Here is a 19,487-nt window from a genome sequence, read left to right as displayed (position 1 = left end):
CAAGCCTCTCAAATATTAAGGAGCCTAGCATGAGTAGTTATAAAGTTAACTACTCAACATTAGTTAACCCGCCGGCTAGTTAGCAAGTCTTAGCTGCATTCTTATGTACCGCACCGCTGCCAATGCTGTGGTAACAAAAGCGCTTTTCTTACTCAAAAAGCCTTTTTTTAAAAATCGCGTAAAGTCTTAGGTGAAGCACCCTGTATATGATCTGAATTTGTCGACCCAGTGAAGCTTATATGACGAAGAGTGGATAACACTTCCTTCGTCTTTTGTTCTTCATTGTTCATCTAGCCGGCTTGCCCGGATATGAAAGAAGTTATCTGCACTGTGCAATCAATAAAAAGGCCTCACAGCAGTTATTTCTCCTTCGTCATGCTTTAGGCCCGTGGAATGCCTGCGGCTCTTGCTGTTCGGCTCCTGGATCGTAATCCCCGCCGTCACCGTCAAGCGTGTGGGCGTCAAGACCAGCGTTGACGAACTGTAAGTGGCGCATTTACCAGTCGGCTGATAAGCAGTATATTCCACTTAGTCACCCATAAACTCAACAGCGGGAGAGCTGCAGCCCACAGCGCTGGCTATGTGCTGTTGCGCTCGGCTCTTGAGGGAATATTTGAAGCGGCTACTGAATTTCTATGCAAGTAGAATGCAGTTGCTGCTAATTACAGTGCGATGCCAGTGCAGGATAACGAACCCCATGTGATCGACATTATTCTGTTGTCCTCCTCTAAGGCGTCCTTCATAGCCCATGTGGAGCTTTTGGCGGCAAAGGGATGATAAGGGATAATACTAAGTCTGGCTAGACTGTTAAGTTTGCTAAACGGAAACGTAGATTTTATAAGCCATAAATCCGCTTAAAAGCAACGTACTCAGGACGCCGCCACGTGATGATTAGTAAAACTGCCACTGTTAACATTAATATGTGTTTTGTCCAAGAACATTACTTCGCCTGTTAATGGGCGATTACCTATACGAGAAAAGCAGCCAGGCCAAGGTAACCACTGATGAGAAGATCATTTTGTGTGTTCAGGCTGCGTGCGGCCTTTGTATGCATCATGTCCGGGATCGCGACCTCACAACGGCATTTATGCTCTGTCGTGCTAGCTATGGGCGGCGAGTGAAAGGTTCGTTCCCTCTTCTGCCTTTGAATCGTCTACGTTGTGCAGGCTGCGGGGGCTCTGAAATTGCAAAATCCATGTGTTTTCTTTTAGTACCTTTTCATACAGACATGCGGATGAATACACGTCTTCAATTTGTGAAGCGCGATTCGAGCGCTTGGTCTTCGGTGGTTTCATTGGGCCGCGGATAGGCGTTTATGCATTGAGATATGCGGAAAAATATCTCAGAACCACCATATGCATGCATCAACACCTTTCATTTGGTTCATTGCGGACAATTTTTCCAGCGTGGGTCATCGTGTGTGCAGCACGTGGTATAAACAGCCACGCTAGGCCGGAGGTTAGCAACTTTCGCTCGTGCTCGTTCTCTATAGGAAGAAGCTGTAGCATGTCATATGTAGGCGAATTTGCATTAACTGTAAACACATTTCCAGGAGAGAAACGTTCAACTTGCTTATGTGCGTTCGATCTGATTATGCCTACAATTCTTGGCGACAGAAACGGCAGGCTGCAGCTGAACAGAACGTACCCCGATTATTTTCCGCTTACAGCTCACAGAGTGCCGTACACGAATGTAAAAATTGCTGTGACTACGTCTCAATCATAAGAGTAGACTGCAAGCATATTGCGTAATCAATCGAAACACGGGCGATATTTAACAGCACATTGCGCCGATTGATGAGAAATGCACATGCGATGTTTCACTAGGATGTGACGAATGAAACACATTAGCGCATGTCTGCTATACACGCATGAATTTTAGGATCACTCGCAACTTACGTGTACACTTCACGACAGCACAGACCGCACCGAAGGCGGCGCACTCGAGTCGTCTACAACGATGTATACGTGCGTGAGCGCGGACAGCAGTTTTTTTCTGCAGTCTGCGGCTGCCTCCTAAAGTTTCGAGTAGTTTTCTCCACGCCAGCGGAGCCCCTTTGTACCGTACGCGATCGTTGGAACAAGACGCACTCGCATGCGATGCAGCGGAGAGCGTCTGTGCGATGTGGGGGAGATTCGCGTAAGGCGCATGCAGAAGAGGCCATAAAGTAAGCCGAAACTTATTAGAAGACGCAGCGACTGATTATCCGCTTCGGGTGTAAGAAGTGTATGTTTGGAATCAAGGATGAACTTATCGAGTAGATATGGGCTATTACCTGAGATGGAAAGAGATCAAACAGGTGTTGTTTATATTAACAGACATTAACCGTTGTTAGCACCACATTTCAATTCGGGAAATGTAGCAGTGTATTGAGGTCAATGCTGTTAAAGTTTGGGTAATAAAAACACACTCATCATCAAATAATCGCAAGTAGAGGTAATATTGCCAGAATGATTGCTATTGTAAATGAGAAGAAGGAAGGGCCTAAGCCCTGCAGCTTTGGGAACAAATCAAATTAACAAAGAAAGAGGGAACGAATACTTGCTTGCGTAGACAACCTGTACTTTGTTAGTAAAAATAAAATTTGCAGTGCCATTCTATCACTAAAGAACAAAGGTTTAAAATTCGAGCGGAGAGCTCACCGAGGCCTCGCATAATACTTCGTCAGGCACCCCCTTGGCATGCTGTGCCTTGTGCTGGCCTACTCCGTAGCCTGGAGCCATCTCGGGGCCATCGGAGGCGTCGGCGGCCTCGCGCGGAGTCTGCCCAAGGACGTCATCATCACCGTCGCCGGGAGCGGCGCCATCTCGCTCGTCGTCAAGGTTAGAGCAGATTTTTAAATCTCTAATAAGGAAGTTAATTTCCAAGTGAAAATTTGCTGCTGGTTTTCTGCTGGGATCCAACTGGTTACAGTAGTACTGGTTTATTAGCACATTCCCAGCAGCTACTGGAACCAGCATCTGATGGAACCAGCAGCTGATGGAATCAGTAGGTGCTGGGGCCATTAGCTTCCATACAGCACCGAAACATTACATTTAATTCTGTGTACATACATCATTCATGGAATATATCCTTTTATTGTCGAAATTTTCTGAAACTTTAAAACAAATAGTAACTTCCTAAACGTTAAGCATGCACAAAAAGAAAGAGCAAAAAACGCTCACAACCAACGGTAACTGGTAAACTCACCCTGCAGGGCCATGCAAATCTACCCATAGTAGGAATTAACACAAGTACAGCTTTAAACCCTACTTGAAAAGCAGCTATAGCAACAGCCCTATAATATACATACAACTTCCAAGTGTAACACGTACTCACATTCTAATACCATATGGCCTGCCTCATGCTTATATACCCCTCAAGATGGGTCTCCCACAGGTGTTTGCGGGGAATGGTTAATAAACAAAGCTCTCTCATTAAATTTTGACATTATTTATTCAATTTTTAGCGCTCACAGTTGAATAGATTTAGCTGCAAAATTCTGTTAGCTAAAGGATATTGCTACCATGGAAACAAAGGAAAAAGGCCTCTGAAAAGAACAGCAAAAAGTCCTGGTGCTGGAATTAGTGAAACCAACAGAAAACCAGTAAGCACCTTGCTGGAACCAGTACAACCAGCAGTAAACCAGTAAGCATCCTGCTGGAACCAGTACAACCAGCAGAAAACCATTACAAACGCCCTGCTGGAACCAGTACAACCAGCAGAAAACCAGTAAACACCTTGCTGGAACCAGTACAACCAGCAGAAAACCAGCAAGCACCCTGCTGGAAACAGTACAACCCGCAGAAAACCATTACAAACACCTTGCTGGAACCAGTACAACCAGCAGGAAACCTGCTAGTTCCAGCCGAACCAGTACGAACCAGTACATCCAGTCAAGCGTAGCTATACATTTACGAAGGAAAGCAATGCAGAAACTTCGCGGTTAAAGCAAAATTCGTCCTGATCCGGGGTTCGAACCCGGGAGCTCCGGTTCACCGCAGCAGACGCTCTACCAACTGAGCTACCCAGGACGACAACACTTTCCAAATCTCAGTTGACCAGATGAGGCTCATTCACTAAGCTACTGCTTAACATGACAAGTCAGCAAAAAAATGTAGGAGACACTTAAGCTTCAGCCATAAGGGCATAACGCGATGGCGTTAATGGATAATGACCACATTAGCAGAATTGGCCATTCACTGATGGCGCAGTGGCGCTGCGGCTAAGCGATATGCCTCTGCCCTCCGATGGCAGGCGCTGCTTTGGTCCAGCTGCTTGTCAGACCCAGGTTTCTCTTCCAACCAACCTCTCGTAACCAACCATTAACTGCCACATGCTTCTGTGGGCAGTCTGCTCACTATCCGGTGGGCAGGTTTTGATAACCCCACAAGGTCAGGTGGTCTAGGTGGCTCGCCTGCCTCCTAGGTTACTCTCTGGGCACTTGGCAGAGTTGCGATCGTGATTTTTCTCTCACAATGCCGATGCCGATGCCGAAAACGCCGACACTGTTTTTGCTGGTGAACAAGGCATTTAACGCTATCGCGTTAAAATACTACATCCTCATGCAAACTGGGAGGCGGCGGATGTATTAATGAATCGTCGCTTGAAGTTGCTCGGTATAACCTTGGATCGTACAAGGCACAATGCTGGCAATACATGCCACCCCAGGGCAGTGGCGAGCGCTTAACCGCTGCACCACTGCGCCAGAAGTGGTATGAGGACTTCCAAGGATATGTGAATATTAAGTAGAGAACGACCAATTCTGATTATATGCGCATTAACCTATTAGTTATGGCTTCATACTCTTAAGGCGGAGCGTGGACCATTCTACGGCGGCGACTGCCTTCACGAAGTTAACACGCAGATCAGAAGGGGTGCGGCGGCGTCGCGGCGGCGGCTACGTACAGCCATGCAGAGGTAGAATTGCTTGTGTCGTGGCGTCAGGTTACATCACGCCGCAGTGCGCGGCGACTGCGTTCACAAAGGGTTAATTAAGAACACAAATTCATACATTGTCGCAGCAATTCACAGCCACGTTTCTGCACGGCTCCAAAGAATTTCGCTCCTTTTTGGCGGAACAGCCACTGTACAAAAGTCAATCAGAATGTTTTACGGAAGTTCGCATCTCGAGAGTTCCTGCTGTTTTTTCAACACGCATTAAGCTGACGCTTAGCAGCACCTACTAGGCGTTTAACAAAACTAATTACTCTATATGACGCCATAGACGCTAGACGGGACATGACTAACATTGCCCCATTGAGCCTGTGTTTCAGTCTCAAAGCACAATTTCTTTAGATTCATGTTTACTCTGTACGTGTGCACCACTCAGCTCAGTACCGGTGCAGTGAGGTAGGGTTTACCTTGCGGCACATCTTTCTTCACTCGCCATTGAATCACCGCTTGTTCACTCTTTCCAAATTATCTTTGCAGTTGTCGCTCCATTTGAGTCTTCATTACGGTATCTAGCACGTACAGAAGTTTCAAACAATTAGATTCATGCGAAGACCCTCTTCCAGCCGCCTCCAACCCACTATCCATCAGTTGCTGACGGGTTTCGTCTCCCCTCGCAGGAGACCGGCTTCGGACTGTGGCTGACGGCGCACTTGAAACGCAGCACGGCGTGACTGCTGGTCAAGCAGTCCATCCTGGCCGTGTCCGCCTCGATAATCACCGAGTTGGTCAGCAACTCCTCAGCCCTCTCCTTGCTGCTGCCAGTCGCCGTCGACGTTGTGAGTATTTGGCACACACTATACTCCAAATAATATAGTCTTGCGCTTCTACTTTAATTCTTTAGAGCATCTGTGATTAGTCCAGTCCCGGCACGGGATGCATCGTGCGACTAGTGACAGTTATGCTTCGGAAAAAGGACAAATCTGCATCCCATGGGTAGACACGTCCATGTCGAAGCTGATCGCGTGATATTGCAGGAATGTTTACTAAGTGAGAGAAATAAAGCTTGACCCTGGAAAATCATAATAAACGTGTAAAACCGTTGCAGGATTATATTCATCATAGAATTTCTATGGAAGCGTATTGTAAGCAGCATACAAGTTTCGGCGATTTCAGGAGACTTAGAAAAACGATGGCCAGCAAGAAATTATTACAGGTACAAATTGAAGCACTAAAGACACTCACTCCACACCTAAGTAATATATGCCGAACATATCAGAGAAGTTGCCAACGTAAACATTACATATAACGGATTTATATTACTGTGATAATATTTAGGTTGTTACCTTTGCTACCGGATTCCTCGGTATTTGTACATTTGTAGGGGACTGAACAAATACCCCAACACTGCAATCGGTCATGCGTCTAGGTAAACCTCGGGCTATTTCGCTCACGCATCTGAATAAACGAACTTCAAGGTCGTACAACTGGTGTAAAGTATGTGGCACGCGCGCCATATCTGTTTTCATGTGAATTTACCGATCTTGGAAGCTCAAGTTCTTCGGCGCTCTTGTGATCCTTCCAATTTTGGGCGCACCTGTGCTAGATTTGTCATTAGGCGTTGAAACACTTTCGCTTGGTTACAGCCTAACCTTTTCCCGCGTTGCACAATTCAATGTCATCCAGCCTGGCTACGCCCACTGCAGGACATCGGCCTCTCCCTTATCTGTCCAATTAACGATATCCTGCACCGGCTTCGGCCACCCTACCCCGTAAACTTCTTTACTTCATCCGCCCACTTCACCTGCCGTGCCCTGTTATGCTTGTATTTTCTTGGAATCAAATGCACTGTCCTTAAGGAAGAACGGTTACCTTGCATTTTCTTTACATGTCCTTCTCAACCCCATTTCTTCTTCTTGATTTCGACTAAAATGTCATTAACCCAGTTAGTTCAGTGACCCACTCTGCCCTCTTCCGGTCTCTTAACGCTACACCTATCATTTTCCTTGACATGGCTCTCTGCGTTTTCCATAATTTAAGCTGAACCCTTTTTGCTCATTCATTCATACCAGCCCAACTTTGCAACTCAATTGTGATGCATTTCTGTGCCTGCAAACTGCCAATGCCTTCTGTGTTTGAGTGATCCATTAACCGTGTTGAAATGCACAGGCGGTGACGACGCCCTGCAACCCCCTCTACTTCGCTATCCCTGTGGCGGTGGCGGCATCCACATCGCTCGTGCTGCCAACATCGGGAGTCGGCATCGCCGTGCTCTGCAACATGATCGACGTCGGACCCGTGCAGCTGGTGAGGCGCTTCGCCGAACTTTTTTAACGGTTCTACACCTGTGCATCTTACCTTCCTCTCCATCACATATACAAAGGAGGCATGACATAGAGTAAGACTGTTCTCTGTGAAAAAGAAGGTTTGTGCGAAATCCTGTGTATCAGTTCAAAAGCATAGACGGTAGGTTATGGACTTGGTACCCTTGCGCAAGAAATTTTCGGCACTGATCTTTAAAATAGAAAAAAACATCGCGAGAATGTTTTATCACGGCATCCGCTTTTTATAAAGAAACTGGCAATTCAGGGCATTGCTAGTGCCGTATGATTGCCTTCACCGTCATCTCAAATGCATGTGTCATTGCTAGTGCTGCCCTGATAAGCCAAGAAAAAGTGACAACTTCATATCCGTAAATCTTAAGCAGAGAAGCTGGCGTAATAAGTACGATGCGGCTTGAAAGTCTGGCTCCTTCTCGTGCAGTGTAATAATGTACGCAATTAATTATATCGGGTTCAATCCTGACTACTATTAATGCAATCCCAATCCTCCGACCTCTCTTATCCGGCCATTTTCCCTCTCCCTAACTGGTCAGAGGAACAAGTGGACCAGTACAGACGTCCATATACCACTGGAAGCGCAATTTCTAACGATCTCTTTCATTTTGCGCTCGTTTGGTCCTCGTTCACTTTTTACTCTTCCCAGTGACGTAGGCTACGGGAGACGACATACGCTGTCCGTGACAAAACTGGTCATTTCGCTATTTGCTTGTTTAAACAGGTTCCGCGCCCATTTCGCTCTAGCGGGCCGACATGTTTAAACAGGTTCCGCGCCCATTTCGCACTAGCGGGCGGACAATGACGAATAACGGGGAACGGTCACGCGTTTAATATGCCTGACGGTCTTGGTAGACATAAGATCGGCCTGCCGCCCTGTAAATGTGGCTGGCGGCGGCACCGCGCACATGGCGGCTGTGCCTGCAAATGACCGTTTGCCTCGCCACCTGCTGTTTACTTAGTGACACTTATATTTAGCCACTTGAAATGAAATTGGTAGAAAATATTGTCCCTACTCTGCCATTCTGCTTACGCTTTGAACTTGAAACCGCCAATGTCCCTTACATAGCTAGTAGCCAAAGATACGTACTTCAGTGGGAGTCGAGCTCATCAAAACAGCTCTAAGCTCCCCCGCATAGCAAAAGAGCAGCCTTCTATCAAAAAGCTCAGGTGATAGCCTACGGGAATACGTGTGCCTGTATGACACCTCCTTTTAGAGAAGTGCAACGTAAAGGTGCCAGCTAGGCGCTCAATAAAGAAATAACCTTTTGCATTTGATGCAATAGTGGTAATCCAGGTGCAGCAAAAAATAGCCTGAAACTTTTTTCTTGCTATATAAACCGTGCGCGACTAGAGGGTAATCAATTACGCGAGGTACACAATAGTGTAATGCTTAGTTTCGGCCTTCAGAAAGCCTAGTTTACAGATGGTCTTTTACTTTTCTTTGCCCTTCTCCTCCTTGCAGCTTCTCTTCGGCTTTGCAGTGAAGATCACAGTTCTGATCATGATCCTGCTGACGGTCAACCTTAACAGCGACCTCCACCGGCTGCCAGACTGGATGTTCTCTGAGAACCAGAATTACACGGCTGCATTTTCCTTCTAGGCGCCATTGCTACAAGCGCTGCTTGCCTGTCATGCCGCCAGGCTTTGGCCATCCATGTTAATGAATAACGGGATTCGTACAGACACACACACGATTAAATATCGCATTTGTTTTCACTCATTCTTCTTTATTAGTAAGCCTTAGAGGCTATGGTGTTCGGCTACTGAACCGAATGACGCGTAATGCGCACGTTAAAGTTCGAACGCGCGATGGTCAAAATCTTCCGGAAACCTCCTCGACGGCGTCCCTCATTGCCTGAGTCGCTTTGGGACGTTAAACCGCATAACCAAAGGAAACTTTCTTATTTACACATGGCGCCCAGCATCCACACCCCAGCACTCACGAGACGAGAAAGTTTGCTTGAACCTTATTCCACACGTTCCCGTTCAGTGATGGATGCTTTTGAAATAAGAGTCCTGAGCAACTAGCTCCGTTCTGGTGTACTCGTGCTGTAATCTGCATAAGCCAGTAAAGAGCTGTAATCTGCATAAGCCAGTAAAGTCACTACCAGTCGTGTTACGTGCAATGTTGCACAATAGTCTTACCTATTGATAGCCAGTAAGCCCTTTTCTGCGCCGAATGCCGGCACCGTAACCCAGCAACTCTCCTAAACTCAATCGCCACATTGGCGCACCTTTCCTACGCCTATACTTCGCCGTGAAATCTATTCTCCTGACGTAAGTGAAGAGTAGCAGCTAATCGGTCAGGCTCTGAATAATGCAAGAATCGGTGTCCACTTAGTTATGTGGAGGTTACACCGCAGCCTATTTAACGGAACACGTATGAGGTGCGCAAGTTAAAGCGCAGTAAACTGGCACTTCAAGGCGGCTCTGCATCTACTCTTTTCAGCAATGCAAAAATGGCGCTAGTTTTGATTAATTGTGCAGCAAATTTCGCTGAATTAATTGTAAGACGTAGGAACACACGAAGGAACTATTTGACAAAAGAGGCCGTTACCGCGGTTGTGGGCATTGCCGCCGATGGCCGCCGGGCCAAGCGGCCTCCGGGGCTCGCTGGCATCAAAGCCTTAAGTGTCGCTCGCATAATGACACCTTATATCTGTGCTCAAGTACTCCAGCACTTCTAGGCCACCTCACCTTGGCGTTGCAATAAAATTACTGAAATTCAATTACTGAGTATTCCATTCTTGTGTTGCACTCGACCTCGCTCTTATAAGTTTCTTTTACATTTGTTTTGCTTGCATTCACGATTCAGCTTCGTTATTCAACAGACACTTGCATCATGTGCCGCTGCGTGAACTTTTTATTCAAAAGTGATGTCACCAGCTGCGCGTCATAAATGGGCCTATCGCACGTGACTCCACAACCGCGGTAATTTTCAGCATATCGTTGCTGTTTGTTCTCCGCAATCTACATTCCCAACATGCGTATGGTATAAACTCCGGGCATCTCGTTCCCCGAACATTGAGCAAAAATTCTGCTCGGGGCCAATTTGCTTGGCTCACTGTACTTAGGATAGCCATTAAGTTCCGACTTCTGCAGTGAACACTCCCCGCCCGCCCCTCAAATATGCGCATCCACCACATCCGCCGCTGCTTGTAGCGCAGCTTCAATTTCCCTGTTCGATCATCGACTCGTCCAGATCGCGACGTCATCTGCGTACAGTATGTGTCTGACTCCCTGTATGCGGCCCAGCTTTCGAGGGAGCGCAGCCATGCATCGCGGTATTGAAAAGGAAGGGGCTGTCGCGAGTCGGCAGCGCGTCCCCGACTTTCCGAAGGGAAACGCTATCGCGTGCAGGTTCGAACAAGAGAACAAATACATCAAACAAAACAAAACGAAGCCGTATATATAATTTAAAGGGAAAGAGTTAATAAGAAACGGAAAAGAAGGCGAAATAGAGCCAAGTGGTATTAGGAGGGGTGAAAACTGCAGGAAGACGCCGGTGGTCTTTAGTCAACAGTCCGAAGAACTTGGCAGCGGCAGGAAAACCGTAGGCAGATCCCGTCGACGGCGGCCCTAAAGGCCGGAGGCTTAAAGCAGGCTATCCAGGAGTGCCTTTAGGTGGCGCGGACCCTCAGTCCATCGGCTGCCACCTCCACGCTTGCAAGGGACGCAGTAGGCTTCCGTCGGTGATCCAAAGGAGTTCACGGCCGCAAGGGCCTTACGTCCCACGGCTGCCACCTCCACGCTTGCACGACCCGATCTTCTTCTTCTTCACCCCAGGTCTCTGCTGCGCTGTCTTCTTTTACACCTCGGTTTTTTGACACCTGAGCTCTCCGCTCCTCGTGCTCGCCACGCTCTTTGTTGCCGTCGCCTCGCACACACTCTTCGCACGCGCACACGCGCCACGCTGGGCTGCCACAAGCAGCGCTCCGCTGTCCGGCGCCCCACTGTCGACACACAGCATTCACAAATCCTCCGAGGATATTTTGTGCACCTCATAGGGGTACAAGACCGAGCCCTGCGGCGTACTCCTGCTTCCTAACGATGTATGCCCGCATTGAGCTCCACCTTGCGGATTGGCAAGTCTTCCAGATATTCTTATGTGCACCGCCCGACTCCTGCCTCCGTTACTCTGCCGGCCAAGTAGCAAGCACACACAGCGTAAACGTCGTTGAGAGCTTGCGGTTTTGAACTTACTGCATACAACGGCTTGATGCAAACTGAGTGAACAGATTGAGAGGAGAGAGCTTCAGCGCTCGTGGTTGTTACCAACTTGTCTCTCCATCGTCCGTTTTGCTCTGTTTTGTTTACAAAACCCTACGCACAGGTCGGCTATGCCCGCCACGCTGCTTTGCTCGTATTGCGATGGTAAATGCCCATTGAAACGGACAAATAGTGTTCGCACTTGAATACGTTACTCGCCGCCGCTGCGCGAAACTGCCAGTGGCGATGCCACGTTCACCTTGCTTTTACGCAATTTTCTGCCTTATGAAAGCATCTTTTTCACCAAAAATGACATATTTGCTAACAGGTATGCCTACCCTGTCAGTCAAGTCTCAGACAGAAATCTTGTTTAGTGCCCGTTCAAGGCAATACCACATGTCCTGGTATCACGTTCACAGTTCGCATCTGTATAGCCTGGAATAACGTCTCTGGCAGCTTTAGCAATAGAATTGAAAATGTTCACCGGAAGCTCACATTCATGGTTCGTGTTATAATGGCCGCCCTTGTTTCTATGAGTATGATTTTCTCTTAGCAGCACTCAGTATGCGTATCCTCATTGCAGGCGACACGTGCGTGACAAGCATGTTTCCAGAAAGTTGCATGTGCGCGGTTCCGTTGACGGTGACCAGTTGCTGATGTCACTGTGGTTTGCTGTGCTTCAGAGAAAATCCGCCAAATTGTTCGACACATTTTATCCTGACATGCATGCTATTATTCAAATAACTCGTTTGCAAGTTACCTATAATTCAACGTTCGATTACACGCACACACTGGCTTCAGTCGCCACTTTTATTGATGTGCTTTTTGCTTTATTTGGATGTTGTTTTCGCATTTTCGTTTTGAATTTTATTTCCAGCTATTTTTTGTTACTGTGTGGTGTTTGCAGGTGACCTAGTGTGTGCTCTGCAAGGCGATTTGGCTGTTTAAAAACATTTATAATGAAATGTCTGTCTGTATCTTTAGACAGGTGACATCTCTAGGACTCTTGATTAATTAGCTCTAGGCAGACCTTCCACAGCGACTAAACAAATTAAAAAAAGTTAATCAGCTCCGGACCTCGATTCCAGTATGCCTGCGCTGTGGGAAGCATGTAAGCCGGAGGTACTAAAAACAGAATAGGACGCTAAAGCAACACATACGCTTGCAGGCCGCACTGGGCACGGCCAAAACAGACTCAAAATCGGAGCCCACGAAAGTGATAGCGAACCTCGTGCATAAGAAGAGTTTAGCGCCAACAAACTTCTCAAAAGGTTTCAGAACAGATACATTAGCACGGCACTACGACTGCAGTGTGCAGACTATCTGTTCGTCAGCAGGGCTAACCCGCTCCCCGACTCTGACGTCGTCAAGGCTAGGTACGAGCGGTCCTACAAGATCTGACGCTGAACACAGCGCCCGCGGAAGATTCTTGACGCGCATACGGAATCTTGCTAGGTTTGCCGGAGCGAAAAAAACAACTTGCATTCGTACTTTTTTGTTTTGAAAAATTTATATGAAAATTTTTTCGAATACTTGAAATTTGAAAAATGTTGGAAAAAGAAGTCGGAGTGGGGTGCTATTTTTTTCGGCTGCGGAAAAGCGACGTAGTGGGTTGTTTCTGACTGCAGTGTGTCGGCTTTGACCTAAAAGACCTAAAAGTGCCGCGGTCATGACCACCGTGATTGCGAAATTGTCAGCGGCACACGAATTGCTGGTTTCTGGGCCCCGGAGCGAACATCTGGATGATGTATGACCTTGAAAGAGATATTGCTAGATGGCGCGCCGGTGTGTCGGTGATACAGAGACGACCGGCGACATGACCAGGTACTAGACAGGAGGGGGCTTCGCTGCGCGGTGCTGAAACGTATTTCCTGCCGCGACGAGACACGCACACGTGTCGTCAGCGTGCTGTCCAAGCTGAACCGGCATCAAGGACTTAATCCACTTTTGCCCGAAGAAAGAAAGGCACTAAAAAGATTGCGCGGCAATGAGAACATCGTGATCCTGCCCGCGGACAAGGGAAACGCAACGGTCGTCTTGGACAAACGAGAGTACGTGAACAAGATTGCAAGCATGCTGGAAGATGAGGCAACCTACTTGCCACTTAAACGGGACCCCACTGCAAAGGTGCAAAGGGACCTGCAGAAACATTTGGCTGACGCCTTCTCCTTTGTCCCGCCACAACACAAGTCCCTCTACTACTTCCTCCTCTGCCACAATGGTTCCGCTCCCGCTCTGTATGGACTGCCAAAGATCCACAAAGAAGGCAACCCAATGCGCCCAATCGTCGAGTAAACCCGCTCCCCGCTTCACAAGCTGTCGAACTATTTGCATCGTGTTATCTCCCCTTTGGTCGGTAAAAGCGAAACGCACGTGCACAACTCACACGACTTCATTGAAAAGGTTCGCAACATGGTTATAGAAGACGACGAAATTTTGGTGTCATTTGACGTGAAGTCACTGTTTACGAGCGTGCCCACTGACCTGTCCGTGAGGATTTGCACAGATGCGCTCCAGGCGGATGCAACCCTACCGGAAAGAACACCCATTGAAGTTCCAGACCTCAGCAGACTTCTTCAGTTCTGTTTGTCCAACACCTACTTCAAGTTCCAGGAGAGCATATATAAACAGGTTCATGGTACGGCTATGGGAGCATCAATTTCTGTCACTGCTGCGAACTTGACAATGGAGTCACTGGAGTCCCGCGCCCTTAAATGCTTCACGCCGCGCCCGAAAGTCTTTCTTCGTTATGTGTACGACTGTTTCTGCATAATCAAGAAATCGGCTGTGAGTACATTCCTTTTGCCCCTGAACAGCATGGAACCGGCCATACAGTTTACCACGGAAGAGGAAGTAGATGGCCGTCTGCTTTTTTTGGATGTTCTGGTGAAACGCGACGGCCCTGGAATATCATTCAGTGTATTCCGGAAGAACACGCACACTGGCATGTACCTCAACTTCAGTTCCGTACACCCGACCTGTCACAAGAAGTCCGTTGTTGCCTCGATTGTCCGCCGATCGGAGAACCTCTGCTCTACGCTGTAAGAGAAAAAGACAGATCTGGACACCGTTCGCCGCGACCTGATGGCTTCGGGCTATCCCAGTTCTTTTATTGAAAAATCCGAGAATCGCCTAGCTCACCCGCCGCCACAGCAACCCCAGCGAGAGAAGAAGAAAAAGATTCCGATACCCTACGTCCCCGGAGTAAGTGAAAGTTTATCCCGCATATTCCAGTCGTACGAAGTCGACGTCGCACATGCACTCACGCAGAAGCTGCGACACGCGTTGGTTACAGTGAAAGACAAGATAAAGAAAGAGAAGTTCCCGGGCATCGTGTATAGGGTTCCCTGCGCTGATTGTGAGCATGTCTATATCGGTGAAACAGGTGATTTTCGGAAAAGATTGCAGCAGCACCAAAATGATGTGAAGAACAAGCGCGTGGCAACAAACGCACTGGCTGATCATGCTATCTCCGAGGGCCATGACATCGACTGGGACGGCGCGAAGATAATCGGAAAAGAAAAGAGCAAGACGACAAGGCTTTACCTAGAATCTTTTTATATTCAGACGACGGCAAACACGCTTAATCGCAACGAAGGCAATCTACCCCCGATATACTCCCGCTGTTGCGTCATACCATGAAACATATATAACCTACCTTCACTCCTGTCTTTCTTTCATTGTGAACAAGGCCCCCGTAAGCCGGGGCCGAAACGCCATCCTTTTTAATGATTGGTCGGCGCTTGAAGATTTTCCGCCATGAAACGTATTTCGAGGGGCGAGCGGTGTGCATTTTGTGCTGGAAGCAACGGGCGTCTTGAGGCCAGCTGCTGTAAAAGCGGTCAGGTAAGCCGAACCAGGGTCTGCCGAGACTTTCGTGTTTTTGACGGTGCGAGCGGTTATAGGCGCTTTCGTTGCTGTTGGAGTGCGCATAATTCTTGAATGCGTGATTAAAGCTAGAAGCATCCCTTTGCTACTAGTCGTCTCCACTCGGTGACGGGCTACTTACGGACCGAGGACCGAAGAATCATGGTCCGACAGTTCTTGAGGGGAGATATCGTCTTTCTTAAATAGGCGGGGTGTGGCTGCTGAAGACATGCTCGTTTTTTGACCCACATATTTCCACTGGCCGCATTTACAAAGCTGAGAAAGCACTAAATGATTTCTGACGCTAATGCTCACTAAAACCGTTAATTTTCTGGTGGGATCGCGCGACCTAATTTGCGGCTTATTTGTTGCATTACTTTATGATTTGGTTTCTTCTGTTTTTTTGTCTTGCGCTTGCTGTTTCCTGATCGCCGAATCATGAAATGTGATTGTGCACATCGCGCATGCAAGTCTTGTGGTGATTTGTCAGCGGGGATTGTAAACACCACATTGCCCTGATATACGCAGCCTGCGCTGACAGGTGTCTGGCCCAACATGCAAGTTTGTGCTTATTGAGACATTTTCGCTTTGTTTTGTCCCAATATTTGTCTCTCCGACGTAAACAATGTTTAGGACTACGTTTAGGAACATCTGTTCGCTGCTCTTTGCAAGATCCACGATCTCCTGGTGCAGTGGAGCTCCAGGTAGTGCATGTGTTGAACTGTATCGCTGGAGCAGCAACAACAGGTTGTCATCTATTTACAGCATACACATAGTGTGTGTGATGGTTGGCTGCTGAAAAATTCTGCTCACATGTTCGCCTGCTTCTGCATTCTGTCTGTGTTGTACCTACATTGCTTCCTTCGGCAGACACGTTATCAGGATCCGACGCGCTGGCTTTCGCCTGTGCTGTCTGTCCGGCCGTGCCTGCTAAGGTTGTTAGCGGTATCAGGACAGCGCATGGTATAGCGGCCTATATATGCGATTCCGCTTGCGTAAAGGCTGCGCGGCTTCAGTCCATGCGGTTCTGACCGCCATTTCTGGCATGGGCATCCCCCTTGAGAGGGGTTAACACGTTACACTTAAACGCCACTGAGACAAACACGAGGAAAGCACATAAACGCATATTGCGCCACCTTTTTAAGGCGGGTCTTCGAAATAGGGCATCTCCCTGAACGGCGTAGCCGGATCTGCGGAGCCTCTCCCAGGACAGCATCCCCTGAACAATTCGGTCGCCAGGTTAGGGAGCGCCTGTACCCGTCCAGTGGGTATCCATCCGGTGGGTTTCGGACGTCCCCCCTCCCGCAGCTTACGCGGGCGACCAAACCACTAGGCTGCGGCTGCGATTTGGGCTTAACGTCTCAAATCGACTCAAGCTATAAGGGACGCCGTAATGGATTGATCCGGAAATTCCGACCACCTGCGGTCTTTTAACGTGCACCGATATCGCACAGTACACCGGCCTCTAGAATTTTGCCTCCATCGAAAATCGACCACCGCGGGCGGCATCGACCCCGTGTCTTTCAGGTCAGCAGCCTAGCGCCATAACCACTGAGCCACCGCGGCGGCTACATTGGTTGAGGGCCTTGCAGCCGTTGGCATAACAATGTCAGCGCCTGATCGTAACGATGACTTCCATGCGTCCTTAGTGTTGTGGCAGTAAATATAGGCAAGGTGAATGCGTTGCTCATAAACGCTGGAATGTGCTGTAGCATGCTGGTTTTTTCGCCCACAGATCTGAGGCGCAGACCAGCGAAAGATGTCGCAGTGGAGTCTCCCGGAGCGAGCAGTATTGAAGACATTTTTCAGGTAATATCTCTGTCTCTAATCATCAAATAGTAATTTTTGGAATTAGTCTTTGGAAGCAGACCCCGCTTTTGACGCGCCGTGCGCTGGTGCCGTTATCTAGCATGGATAGATGTCACCTTTTATAATGGTCAAGTTGCAACACTTCAGGGAAGGTGACTTACAGGAAGGTTTCTTGCAACCATCACTCCTCCCCCTCCCCTCCCCCCTGAGCCGACTGAAAGAACGAAAAGCCGTGAGCACAAGAGGTTAAGAAACTGAAAGTTTTCGAAAAAAATTTGCGGAACCTGGAAGAGCTTCAAGCCATGAAGAAAAGTACGGAGCGCTAAGCGGCCCTGCAATTGAAAAACCGGAACCCGCTACCGACGCGCGCGCGAGCGCCCGTGTGCAGGCGCCGGTATCTGACATGCAGATATCTGCGCCCCGCTCGCGCATGCGCAGACAGGCTTCAGCGTACGCTTAGGATGTGTTCGAGTTGGGGCTTTACTCTCGAGTGCCAGGACACACGCAGCCTCCACCGGTTGGTCGACTTCTAGAGAACGTCCCGCAGTTCTCTGTTACCACTCTTCCGTCACTATTCTCTATCGTTATCAAGTGTCAATCAAGCATGCACTAAAGAGCAGAGGTGGCCTAAAAGCGTTGAGGACAAAAGCCGATATACTATTACGATCGAAAGAAGCAAAATTAATTTCATCGCGCTTTTACCTCGGTGGTACAAAAGAAACGTTAGAGTCGTCCTGGAATGAATTACGGACGACTATAGAGTATTTTTGTTATCACTGGAGTAGAAATGCGATCAAGAGAAACTCGAACAGCGGAGCTTGCAGGCGCTGCATTGTTCGAGTTTCTGTCGATCGTGATAGTATGTCATGAGTCATATGTATAAGATAGCTAAAGTAGCCGAAGTGTTCTGCACAAACCTATACAGTAGACAAAGTAATCGGGATGTAAGCCAGATAAGCAGTATCACGCAGCAATGCTAAATTCCGACAGGAGCGGCAGAGGCGGTAAAGACAGCTTTAGGAGCAATGGAAAGGGGGAAAGCAGCCGGTGAGGATCAGGTAACAGCAGATCTGTTGAAGGACGAAGGCGAGATTGTGCCAAAACAACTAGCCACCGTTTATACGCAGTGCCTTATGACCTCCAGCGTTCCAGAAGCTTGGAAGAACGCCAACATAATAATTCATAACAAAGGAGACGTCAAGGACTCGAACAATTACATGTCGATCAGCTTTTAAGGTATCTACTAAAGTGTTTACAAATAGTATCAGGACAACCTTAGTCTTCACTTAACTAAATAATTAGGCAGGCTTTCATAAAAGATATTCCACGATATATCCTATTTACACTATCAATCAGGTGATAGAAAAATGCGCAGGGTCTATGTAACCCCTATATGTAGCTTGTATAGATTAAGGGAAGCCATTTGATTCAACCGATACTTCAGCAGTCATGCAGGCATTTCGGGAACTGGGTCTAGAGGAGCCTAAGCTAAAAATATTGGACGATTTATATAAACGATGCTTAGATACCATAGCGCTCTATAAAGTCAGCAATAAAATTCCATAAGGTGAGTGTGCCGGGCAGGGAGACATGATCTCGCCAATCCTATTCATTCCCTGTGCTTGGATAGGGAACAGTTGGTGATAGGAGTTAATGGTGAATACCTTATTAATCAGCGTTTCGCTGATGACATCGCCTTGCTAAGTCACTCAGGAGATGTCCCCGCAGGGGGCGTCTGAAACTTGCAGGCGTTGGTGAGTGGCGACACCACGGGTTCCCGAGCATCCGCAGGGACATCCCCGCAGGGGATGATGGTGAACAGTGCATCACCACGGACCCGAGCACCCGCGCCTCGCCGTGCGTGGCATCGCCGTGTCCGGGGAAAAGGGGATCCTGGTAGTTGAGCCGATGCCGAGCGATTGGACCTTTAAGGCCCCTCGGCGGAGGCAACACACCACTTTGGCCCCTGCTTCCTGCAGACGGCACCTCCGGCCTGGCCCGACCGGGGAAAATTGGCAGTGGCCTTTTCCTGTCCTCCTCTACACCTTTTACTTTCCTATCTTCTTTCTGACTACTGTCCTGTCTCCTCGTCGTTTCTCGGTTTTTTCATTTCTTCATGGGCGGCTGGGGTTAACCTTGTGTGGCGAACTACTCTGGGTTTCGTCATATTTGGTTATAGTTGAGGTGTGCAGCAGGCGTGGGCAGGACTTGCGTGTAAGTTGCTGTCACGTCCCCTTGTTGGGCTCCGTGGTGGGTGTGGCTGGCACCCCTATTGAAAAATCTCGTATATATGTGTTAAATGTGTCTCATATATACGCAATTATTGGATATGTGTCCACATATCTGGTCGTATGAATACGTGCTCGTATGGCATACGCATTCTCTCCACGT

General features: G+C 48.2%; 1 long non-coding RNA gene across 1 annotated transcript; it reads left to right on the top strand.

The window, feature by feature from the left end:
* Positions 1-2,736: 2,736 nt before the first annotated feature.
* On the top strand, positions 2,737-7,114 carry LOC144107824 (uncharacterized). Its single transcript, XR_013309403.1, has 3 exons — positions 2,737-2,822; positions 5,553-5,711; positions 7,042-7,114. It is a non-coding gene; the product is annotated as an uncharacterized LOC144107824 (long non-coding RNA).
* The last annotated feature ends 12,373 nt before the right edge of the window (positions 7,115-19,487 follow it).

Source organism: Amblyomma americanum, chromosome 1, assembly GCF_052857255.1.
Source record: "Amblyomma americanum isolate KBUSLIRL-KWMA chromosome 1, ASM5285725v1, whole genome shotgun sequence".
NCBI lineage: Eukaryota > Metazoa > Arthropoda > Arachnida > Ixodida > Ixodidae > Amblyomma > Amblyomma americanum.
This window is presented reverse-complemented; position numbering and strand designations above follow the sequence as displayed.